The sequence below is a fragment of the Ictalurus furcatus genome, chromosome 28 (assembly GCF_023375685.1).
Source record: "Ictalurus furcatus strain D&B chromosome 28, Billie_1.0, whole genome shotgun sequence".
Lineage (NCBI taxonomy): Eukaryota > Metazoa > Chordata > Actinopteri > Siluriformes > Ictaluridae > Ictalurus > Ictalurus furcatus.
The window spans coordinates 17,414,161-17,426,806 of record NC_071282.1 but is presented as its reverse complement, the minus strand read 5'-3'; the positions used below and the strand labels follow the sequence as shown (position 1 = coordinate 17,426,806).

The 12,646-nt window shown below is 41.7% G+C and overlaps 1 protein-coding gene across 1 annotated transcript in view; it reads right to left on the bottom strand.

Annotated features, from left to right (window-relative positions):
• rgs3a (regulator of G protein signaling 3a) overlaps positions 1-12,646 on the bottom strand; it is a 128,296-nt gene that overhangs the window by 43,782 nt on the left and 71,868 nt on the right. The window lies entirely within an intron of this gene.

The window sequence follows — 12,646 nt, the reverse complement described above, 5'->3', positions numbered from 1 at the left end:
AACTCCTTCACTGAGACACTCATAGACCACACCTCCTTCACTGGGACTGACAGCAAAAGAAGCCACACCTCTTTTACAGAAGCCACACCTCCTTCACTGATACTAACACACACAGAGGTTACACATCCTTTACTGAAACTAACAGAGGCCACGCCTCCTTCACTGGAACTGATAGCAAAAGAAGCCACACTTCTTTTACAGAAGCCACACCTCCTTCACTGATACACACAGAGGCCACACCTCCTTCACTGGGACTGATAGCAAAAGAAGCCACACCTCGTTTACAGAGGCCACACCTCCTTACCTGTTGACTCACACACACACTCATTCATACATACATACACAGAGGCCACACCTCTTTAATAGACACACACAAATCAATTAAACACCATTTTAATATCTGATTAATTCTTTACTTAAATCTTAAGTTCATTTGTTATCATTTTATTTGCATATACTTTTACTATGCAAGGCAATCCAACACGTCAGGAAAAAAACGTAACTTCGAGCACGCGTGTTAGCATGCATGCTTGTTAAGGAGCTCTCCAGGAGAGCCTCTCGTTATTATAGGCACAATTTAGACACATTTTTCTGCCTAATCCTGCCCTCCTTGCCCCGGGCATCACACACTAAACACGCTCTGAACCTCGGCAAACAAACAGCACCTAAAGACCTCTTAGCAAGTGCTAATTATAGCAGGTGAAGCCCTGTTTATGATCAATGTCAGTGTCACACAGCTTTGAACTCATGTTTAAGTCTTTCCAAATGATTTGACAGGCTGTCCTGTGATCCCTGCTCTCTCTCTCTCTCTCTCTCTCTCTCTCTCTCTCTCTCTCTCTCTCTGCATGTCACACTATCATTAGCTAACAGTCCGGCGGCTGCGGATTGCCACCTGGCTCTTTCCGGGAATAGTGTTACATTGCTGCACTGCTTGTTTACGCCTCGGTGGCACTTCTCAGTATTCCATTTGTTCCGCACCACATGCTCGGAGCGCCACCGCTTCAAAAAGGTCATAAGTGCTGAAGGTTTAGTGAAACATTTACAGCATGTCCGAGAGTCAACAGACAGTAGGCGCTGTAGAGGGGCTCATGCGGATGGCAATAAGCAATAACGTTAGTGTGAACACACACACACACACACACACACACATCTCACTCAGTGTCATTATTCTCATCATTCCCAATCCGATAAGCACTGTGTGAGCTTTACGGATCCGGATCGGTATCGGATTTGGATTTTTGACATACTTCCCCATATGTTCAAGCAAAATAGTTGATGGGAATAGTCAAGATCAATCCCTATCGCATTGTCAGCTGAACGGATCAATAACGGCAAAAGTTATCTGCATCTTTACACCAACTGGAATGTTTTGAAATCGGTATTGAATCGGTATCGGTTACACGGCCATTCAAAGCTTAGACGATGCAATATTATGAAGGAAAATGAATCGGTGTTGATTCTAACATTACAATATACATGGTGGTTGAATGACGTCACCCAACTAGAAGCTAATAATTGTCCATTAAGGCTGGATGTGGAGTGATTGGATTGCAAAGCACTTTGCAGAATGTCAAAAAGCTGAGGGCAGACCAACGAAACCAACCATTAGCCATTTCCGTTCCTGGCTTTCATTTCTCAAACGTCCCGGGTGAAGAGTGTGTGCTCTTCAGAAAGTCCTGTCAGTCCTCACGAGCTGGAACGCCCCAGGCTCTGTCCCTGTGCTTCGCTAATTTGTTCTGGATTTTGTTGGGAACAGCAGCACTGGGTCTTTAAATAGTAAACGGGATAACATAACTCGTGTACAAAATGGCGTACACTGCATGTGAGTACGTGAAGGGGAAAAAATGTTAAAAGTGCACATGCAAATATGCGATAAATAAAACCGCACGTCCTAAAAATGAACAACTGAAAATAAGTGTATGTAATGACGGGGTAGTGGTGGCTTGGCGGTTAAGACCTTACTGATCAGAAGGTCGGGGGTTCAAGCCCCAGCATTGCCAAACTGCCACTGTTGGGCCCTTGAGCAAGGCCCTTAATCCTCTCAGCTCCAGGGGGCGCTGTATCATGGCTGACCCTGCACTCTCTGACCCCAACTTCCTGACATGCTGGGGTATGCGAAGAAAACAATTTCACTCTGCTGTAATGTATATGTGATTAATAAAGACTCATTATCATCATCAAATGAATAATATGGAGGGGGAAATGTGATGTGAAAATATAAATATATATATATACACGTATGTGGAAAATATGTGGAAAGGAAATCGTGCAAATAAATGAATCTTGATGAAATATCATGTAAAAATATTTCTGAAAATAATGTGTCTTTTCAGTATGGGATGATGAAAAGTCACATGATCGCATGATCCGTATCCTGGAGCAGGATCTCTGGGTGCGTCCGGGTTTTTTTATTTATTTATTTTTTTAACACTCCATAATAAACCGCAAAGAACGTCAGGACATGGAATCATCTGAAGATGACTCTCAGATGACTGGAGGCCTTAAGCATCTCTCTGGGGTCTGGGATCATATGATGAAGTGATGAAGTACACGCTAAGCATTCAAAGCTGAATTTTATTCCTAAAGATGCACAACGTCCGAAGTGCCATAATCACTTTCGTCTACGTAGACGTTATAAAAAAAAAAAAACTCCTGAAGTATGAATTACAAGGTGCTTTGACAGCTGTGCGTAAATGCGTTTGTGAAGAGACGACTTCATCCGGCGGGTTTATGGCTCACTTCGCTAAACGCCCTTCAAAACAAACAGCACTTTATGGAACTGATGAGCTAAGCGTACTGTTTTAACAGGAATGAGAAAGAGGAAGCGCGTTCCCTGAAACCGAGCTAAGGAGACATTTAGAGTCAGATAAACTGATATGATGATGATATGCTAGCGGTTATTGACATGAGGAAGCATCGCCAAACACGTCATCACGCAAACATCTGATATTGTTCGTGAAAACTCCATCCTGAAACACATTAAAACTGAATTTTGGTTGTTGTTCTTGCTAGCACCGTTACAACGACGTTAACTGGACAGAGAAAAAAAATCAATCTCGAACATAATTAACGAGAAATCCAGTGGAGCACACGTTGGACTCAAAGTCCCAGAATGCAACTCAGCTATATAAGAGTTAGAGCATAGACTCGGCTCAGGCGCTAGCATGAACCTTGAAGCTTTGGTAGGTGAACAGTTTGAGCAGAATGTACAGACGATGAGCTCAGAGTTAAAGGACTAAAGCGCCGCCGCACTGCTCTCTTTAGGTAGAGATGAAACAAGTCCGAAATCCCGCTGCACCACTGTGGCAACAGCATGGCATTGTGGGTAATGTAGGAAACATCAATGATTGATGTTATTCATTTCTAAGTAAACGACACGTCTTGCTTTTAATCCGTGTATCGTTACATTTAATACCGATACGCTCGATGATTATTTTTCTTTAATGCCGCCATGCTGGAGAAGCAAATAAGGCGTAAATCCTTTTTACATCAATTACATCAATTAACTACAATGAATGTTCCTGCTGCAAGTCCACAACAACAACCAGTGTATTCCCTAACAGCGTTTTTGGAGTAATCGATACATCGGTCGAGCCTGTGATCGAACGTAACCTCGTTGCACCGCCATAAACCCTAAAGCGTTCTTTCTCTTTTTTTTTCCCCCTTTATCTACTCTGAAACTTCACGCATCAGTCTCGCTAAAAGTAACCGTGTGAGCACAAAGCCTTCCTGCAATGTCGCGTGCTATCAATCTCATTCGCGAGACAGCAAACACATAATGAGATGAGAGCAGTGCTATCGATCGGCACGCTAAACCGATCGATATACGGAGACGCGTGAACTTTTAGGCAGTCAAACTACACGCCATGTTTGGAGAAGAAATGGCACTGCATGTCACCCTGTAAACACTGTAATAACAGTGAAGTTAGGAGGTGGAAGCATCATGGTGTGTTTTCATCACATGGTACTGGAAGACTTCATATAATTGAAGGAACGATGAATGGAGCCGTTTAGCGGGAGATTCTTGAGAAGAATCTGCTGCCATCCACCAGGATGATGAAGATGAGACGTGGGTGGAGCTTCCAGCAGGACAACGATCCAAAGCATACAGCAAAAGAAACTCTCAATCGGTTTCAGAGAAAAAAAATCAAGGTGTTTGAACGGCCAAGACAATCACCTGACTCGAATCCAACTGAACAAGATTTAAAGACAATATGTTTAGAAGAACCGGCCAAAATCACACCTGAGTACCGCGGCCCATTAATTTCTTCATACGGGAAGCGTCTTGAAGCTGTCATTACAAACAGAAGCTTCTCCACTAAGTATTAAATACATTTCACTTAGCGTGTTCAGTACTTTTTTCCCGTGTCATTACTCTTTATTACACATAACTTCATTTATGGACTTTAATATGGTGAATTCTTTATATTTCCGGATTTCTTGAGTCAATACTGATGTCTGGTGAAAATTTCATGTGAATAACCTCATTGGAAATATATCTACTGAAACAAAATGTTGACGTGTTCGATACTTATTTCCCCCGCTGTACAATACACTCTTAAAAACAGGTTCTTTAATAATGTTTTGAGAATTCATTGGATAGTTAAGAGTCCTTATTTTATTTTACTTTTTAAACGGTTCAATTTGAGAAACTTTCTGAAACAGACACACCTTTAAGGGTTTGCAAAGAGGAACAACAACAACAACAACATAAAAACGAATAATACCTAGAACCTTTGATGAGTTCAAACTGTAGATAAATGCTTCTTCTTGGCGCTTCAATGTTCTTTCAGGGTCCACAGGATAATTAAGGGTTCTTTAGGCCCCCTAAAATGATTGGACATCTTTCTGATCACTATATACTGTTACATATACGCTGAGAAAAATAGGTTCTTTAATAGTGCTTTGAGAATCCACTGGATAATGAAGGGTTCTTATGTCCAAAAAATGGTTCTACGTAGAACCCTTTCTGGTAGAAAGACACCTTTAAGGGTTCTAAATTTTCCAAATCGAAATGGTTCTTTGGTTTGTACCGGTTTGTTGGTTCTATGTAGAATCTTACAACAAGTGATAGTTACACCATCACTTACAACAAGGGAGAGTTCAAAACACCTACACAACTGTCAGTCGTTCCAGATTCAAAGTCGATTGGCTCATTTATTTGGCTCATTGGCTCATTTTTTGGGGGGTAAATCAACAAGTCTGCTCTTTTTGCATATTTTGAGTGATAATTAATTAGCGTGTTTAGCATACTCCGACATTAAAATGTGGAGTTCCTACACAAAACGCGTAAAAGTTGGCTTTTACGGAAACATAAAGAACCTTTGAAGGACTCTCTTGTCTAAGAGTAAAAAAGTACCAAGATGATTTAGCTACAGTATATTTTAAACACCTGATAAGTTCTAGGAACTACAAAAAAATAACTTCAAGGTTTTCTTCTAAGGTTCCTTAGATAATTAAGCTTTCTTAGCCTTTTAACAGTGTTCTACTTGAAAGAGTTTCTGGTATTGAAGAGTTCTACATAGAGCGTTTAAGGTTTCCACCAAAGCGACAACCAGAGAAGCCTTAAGCATTGTAAATGTTCTACCCTAAAGAGTTATTAGGTTAGTCCAAGTGGCAGAACACTTAAACGTTCATTGTAGAACCATACAACAAATAGAATATTTTTAGAAACTTTCTAAGAAAGCATTTGTTAGGGTTTTCTTTTTCTTTTCTTTTGTTTTTTTGTTGTTCTTTTTTACGAAAACACGTACACACAACTTTACAAAAAGCTTGATCAGTGAGGCCCAAATCAGCATTACAGAAATCCAGATGTAGATTTAGGTCCCCAACGAACGAGCCAGAGGTGACAGCGGTCTTGAGATGAACCGGACTCAACATGGCAACCCATTTCTCCAATCGAATTGGACGCCTCCTCTTACCGCGAGCCGATCGCTTCATTCTAATTCGCCCTCTTAGCCTTCTCGAAGGATGAAAAGAGAAATCAGGCGACCAGCCAGATCTTAAGTCAATCTTCCGACCGTTTACAGTCACATCGTGCACTTTGGAGTCTGAAGCTCAAGCCTTGGCTGAATAGCGCAGACAGAATCTGGCGAGCTGGATGATATAAGCACTGATTGGAATTCCTTCCAGCAATAAAGAATGCAAGTACTCCTAAATCAGTGTTTTGGCCTTGGTGCATCTATAGTGGAATCACAGGGGGGAGGTAAAGTGTTTTTTTGTTACCTTTCTTGGCCATCTCTTTGTGTATGCGCTGAATAAGTGGCAGCGTTCCTTTGCTGTTTCCCGTCACGTATTGACGTTATTTTTTCGAACGAGACAATAAGTTACAATGCTCATAGTCTCCCACAAAGGGATTTATTCTGTCTAACAGAGAGCACTGCTCCTGTTAGATCTGCCTAAAACGCCTCGATCAAAGTCCAGATGTTATTTCCGCAAACGTCTGCGTCACAATTTGAAATATCAGCTGGATGCCGCCATCTTTTTTCTTTTTTTTTTCCACATTTTTAATTAATTACATTTTTCTGAAAGGTAAAAAAGTTACAAAATATAAACGTACCACTAAGCTGGAACTGATACGGTAAAACCCACGGCATTATTAACTGCGTTCGCGATGATGGAAAAGAGCGTTACATTTTCGACACACACTTGAGGTTTTTGGCCAATCGCAACGCGACGAGTCGGCTGGCCGATCAGAGCACTCTGGACTTTTCAGACGGAGGGGCTTTGGAGAAACCGGAACTCGGGCAGAGCATTTCAGACAGACTGGGAATAGAGGAACTGCAGTAATGTACATTATGTGAAAAATCATGTGATTTTTGAACATTAAAGCATGTTAACTTATTCTATTACACCCAATAAACAACATAATGAACTTTCATATAAACATCACATGACCCCTTTAATAACAGCAGCTCTGATAATAGTGCAGCTGCGAATCACGGGTTTATATTAATGCTTTCTTTGTAATACGTCATGGTTTCTATAGTAACAGCTCATTCATGAAGACTTGTATGATGGACACACGACAAAGATGGATGTATGTCCTCAGTGTGCCTCCTACGACTTAAATAGCTGGAATGCAATTAAGCACAAAATAATAATAATAATGATGATGATGATGATGATGTTAATAATCAGGATAATTAACCCCAAAGGTAATTACAATGCATTTTGGTTTATAATTTTTCAAGATTTAATTAAAGTCATTCCAGGGTCTGATATCAGTCCCTTTAGACTGGACTATTATTCAGCAGTCAGTTTATAGTGTCGGTCCTTCCACATCCGTGCGTACAGAAGAGTACATTAGCACGGCCGCAGCTTCGTGGATAAACACAATAAAATCACCTTTTTATGTTTAAGCTGAAGGCTTTATGGATTTACTGATATTAATGCTAAGGTGGTGGTGATACAGCGCACACCTACGACACGCACGGAGCGACGAGAGCAGCCTCGGGAGAAACCGCCATTCAAATTTACAGGAGATCCGAAAGGATATGCATCTTTAAAAAAAAAAAATAAATAAATAAAAAGCTCATTTCCTTCTATATGGGAAAGCAAATCTATCCTGGTTGATATTAAAGCACCGGAATCGATGGGAATGTGTGTGTGTGTGTGTGTGTGTGTGTGTGAGGGAAGGAATTGATCCTTTGCATAGCATGAGGCAGCATTAAAAGTCACGGGTTAGGCGCATTATCAAACAGGCCAGGATAATACACGAGAGAGAGAGAGAGAGAGAGAGAGAGAGCGAGTGAGAGTGCTCAGGGTATGTAGAAGTGCATAAGTATACGACACTCGACTGTTCCAATATACAATTTGTTGTGTTACAACCTGGAATTTTTACCATTTTACTGACACAATGGGGCGTATTTGAGTTACGTACGAGTAGCGAGAATTTTATACCAAAAATTACGCACATCGGGGGTATTCAGACCTTATACATTACATTGGACATAACATCAGACATAAGAGGTACGCATGTGGGACAGAGTCTGCCTTAAAAATAAGCGTGTCTCATATTTATCTAATCACTCCCTTGCATCTAGTTAGTAGAACCTCAATTGCCTTCAATTCCAGCTGCTGGGACGTGTCTGTATCAGCTTTACATGTCCGGATCCTGATGCATTTGTCCATTTCTCTTGGGAAAATCGCTCGCTCAGGCTCTGTCAGGCTGGATGGAGCCCATCTGGTGAACAACAATTTTCAAATCACAGCTCTTCAATTGGATTGAAGTCTGGCCTTTGACTGAAATTTCAAATACTTCTGCAATCACCACTTTTATGATGTTTTTACTGGTAAATAAATTTACTGAAATTAAAAATAAATAAATAAATAAATAAATATCTTGCTACTTTAATATTGTTTGGTATTTTGCGTAAATTCCTGACACAATCCCAATATTACGGCAATTTCACTTCCAGGTTGTAACGCAGGAAAGTTGGGGGGGGGGATACTTTTGCAAAGCACTTCACGTAAAGCGGCGGGATCATGAAACGACGGATGTGGTCGCAGGATGAACGTGAATAGACAGAAATGCACACAAACACATCATGAAGAACATGCACACACATAAAAAAGCGCGTCGGTTTGCGAGATTTTGAAATACGGCTCATGAACTTCTCGAGGCAGATCATTATCTCGAGCGAGACGAGGAAGATGATTGCGTGAATAGATCACTGTTTTACACACGACAGGACGATTAGCCATGATTGATTCCTGCTCACGAGGCTGTCAGAGCCGTACTTATTATAAAGCAATGATTATAAATGATATTAACCACGTTGTGAACGTTCTGTAGTCAGTGGAAAGGATTGATGGGACGGGGCATGCTTGAGTGAACTTGAAGAAATGAGGCTCTGGTTTAGTAAGAAAGCAAATTACGTGTGCTAACGTGCGTGTGCAAAGGGATACACAAGCTTTAAAATATTGTACAGGGCTGCTGAAATCTCCGAAGTTCTGACAGTAGTTCTTAAATGCACTCGTTTTTAATTCATTATCGTTTCTATAGTAACGGCACAGTCACAGGGTTTTATACAGTGGGCGCGCTGCATGATCTACGCCTAATAATAAACAGATTAAAACACATTAACATTATAACAATTAACAACATATTACCTTAACAACACACATTACATAACACACAACACATATTACCTAACCCTAATCCTAACCCTAAACCTAACCCTAATCTTAATCCTAATCTTAATCCTAACCCTCACCCTAACTCTAATCCTAACCGTAATGCTGACTCTAATCTTCACCCTAATCTTAACCCTAACCCTGACCCTCACCTTAACCCTAATCCTTATCCTAACTCTAATCCTAACCCTAACTCTAACCATAATACTAACCCTCACCCTAATCCTCACCATAACCATAACCCTCTCCCTAATCCTAACCCTAATCCTCACCCTAATCCTTATCCTAACTCTAATCCTAACTCTAACCCTAATCCTAACCCTCACCCTAATCCTCACCATAACCCTAAACCTCACCCTAATCCTCACCTTAACCCTCACCATAATCCTCACCCTAATCCACACCATACCCCTAACCCTAATCCTCACCATAACCCTAACCATAATACTTAGCCTAACCCTAATCCTAACCCTAATCCTCACCCTAATCCACACCATACCCCTAACCCTAATCCTCACCATAACCCTAACCTTAATACTTACCCTAACCCTATTCCTAACCCTAATCCTCACCATAACCCTAACCTTAATACTTACCCTAACCCTAATCCTAACCCTAATCCACACCATACCCCTAACCCTAATCCTCACCATAACCCTAACCTTAATACTTACCCTAACCCTAATCCTAACCCTAATCCTCACCATAACCCTAAACCTCACCCTAATCCTCACCTTAACCCTCACCCTAATCCTCACCCTAATCCACACCATACCCCTAACCATAATACTTAGCCTAACCCTAATCCTAACCCTAATCCTCACCCTAATCCACACCATACCCCTAACCCTAATCCTCACCATAACCCTAACCTTAATACTTACCCTAAACCTAATCCTAACCCTAATCCTCACCATAACCCTAACCTTAATACTTACCCTAACCCTAATCCTAACCCTAATCCTCACCCTAATCCACACCATACCCCTAACCCTAATCCTCACCATAACCCTAACCTTAATACTTACCCTAACCCTAACCCTAATTCTAATCCTAGACATTGGGCTACTGATCGTGAGTTCAAATCCCAGCACCACCAAGCTGCCACTGTTGGGCCCTTGAGCAAGGCCCTTAACCCTAAACTGCTCAGATGTATAAATTAAATAAATATAAGTCACTCTGGATAAGCGCGTCTGCCAAATGCCATAAAAAAATGTAAACAAATTTTTTAAAAATCATCATTAGTATGGTAAACATGTTTATTTAGTGAACGTTTTCTACGTTAGTTTGTTTAGCTGTAGTTTGTAGCCTTATTTTTAGTCTTTGCGACCTGATAGTAACCCTGAAACCATGTGAGAAATGATCAGGACTTTTAAAAGCGCTTCGCTGGTTTTTAGAGGTGGGCGTGGTTAAATGACATCGTTCAGAATAGGCCTGCGTGACGGTATTACCCTCCTTACACGATGCTGTATTACACGAAATTATATTTACCTGCATTTCGAACAGGAGCTCGCTCCAGAAAAACATCGGACTGTGCTTGTACGTGGTCTACGGAGCGTACACGTGAACACGTTCGATATGTGGAAATTCATCCACAGTGTAGGAAGTGCTGCATTTGACTCCACAGATTCAACCTGCTCTGCGTTTTGAAACACGGTTCCAGGCAGTCGGCTTTTTTTTTATTTTCGGGAGTGGAGGAGGACCGGGTGGAGGACGAGGGCTTTAGTGAGGCGCTATTCATCAAACCCTTTAGGGTCAAGGACACGCTGACCTCGTTAAGGGCATCTAAACAATCAGGGTTGCTCTAACCAGTGGAGAGAAGAAAAACCACCCAAGTCTGTGATTAACTGGACGATGACGTCGTTCTCGCTGTCTCCAGCGCCTGACCTCACCTCACCGAGCTCCTCCGTCCAAACCCGAGGCTTCGTTCCAGCTGCACACACTTGTGAAAACCCAATGAATAATGTACGTGTGTGTGTGTGTGTGTGTGTGTGTGTGTGTGAGGTTTAAGTAGCTCAGGGAAGGCACCGGCCCAGAGAAGAACCACCAGGGCTGAAATATAATACGATTTGAAATAATAATAAAAAAAAGAGAGAGACAAGACAAGGAGATTTAGCATCATACTGTGTGTCAGGTTTGTTTACGTCCACTGAATGCTTTATAATTTGTGTATATGTTAGCCTTTAAAATAAAAACACAGCTAATTTCACACTTTTTCTACATAATTGCAGTTCTAAATAAAATCTAACCCTTCCCTTTTAATATAAATATATTCAGGGCTATATATATAATATATTCCAATATCCCCATATAGCCATATATGATATATGGCTATATGGGGATATATGGCTAGACGACTGGATTTGAGCATCTCCAAAACGGCAGGTCTTGTGGGGTGTTCCAGGTATGCAGTGGTTAGTACCTAGCAAAAGTGGTCCAAGGAAGGACAACCGGTGAACCGGAGACAAGGTCATGGACTCCCAGGGCACATTGATGTGTGTGGGGAGTGAAGGCTAGCCCGTCTGGTCCGATCCCACAGAAGAGCTACTGCAGCACAAACTGCTGAAGAAGTTAACGCTGGCTCTGATAGAAAGGAGTCAGGACACACAGAGCGTCACAGCTTACTGCGTACGGAGCTGTGTAGCTGAAGACCGGTTAGAGCGCCCATGCTGACCCCCTGTACACCGATGAAACACCGACAGTGGGCATCAGAACTGGACCATGGAGCAATGGAAGAAGGTGTCCTGGTCTGATGAATCGCGTGTGCGTCGCTTACCTGGGGAAGAGAAGGCACCAGGATGCACTATGGGAAGAAGTCAAACCGGTGGAGGAAGTGTGATGCTCTGGGTAATGTTCTGCTGGGAAACCTCGGGTCCTGGCATTCATGTGGATGTTACTTTAGGTACAACCTACCTAAATATTGTTGCAGACCGAGTACACCTCTTCATGGTAACGCTATTCCCTAATAGCAGTCCATCTTTCAGCAGGATAATGCGCTTGAGGAACATGAGAACGTGTTCAAGGTGTTGACTCGGCCTCCGAATTCCCAAGATCTCAATCCGATCGAGCGTCTGTTGGACGTTCTGGACAAACAAGTCCGATCCACCGAGGCCCCACCTTACAACTCACAGGACTTAAAGGATCTGCTGCTAACGTCTTGCTGCCAGACACCACAGCACACCTTCAGAGGTCCGGTGGAGTCCAGGCCTTGATGGGTCAGAGCTGTTTTAGAGGCACTAAGGAAGGGGGACCTACACAATTTTAGACAGGTGGTATTAATGTTAAGTCTGATCTTCAGTAAAGTTATCTATTTATTTTGTTCAGTATTTTATAGACACATTACAAATTAAAGAAGACACGATGAAGGTCATAGCTATAATAAACTATGACCACATTCATGCCATGTTATAACGCATTCATAAGGCATTAGTCACATTCTCATAATCATTATTGAAAATACATGTTCATGCTATAGCGCGGTATAAATAAGCACTACGTATAACGCGTT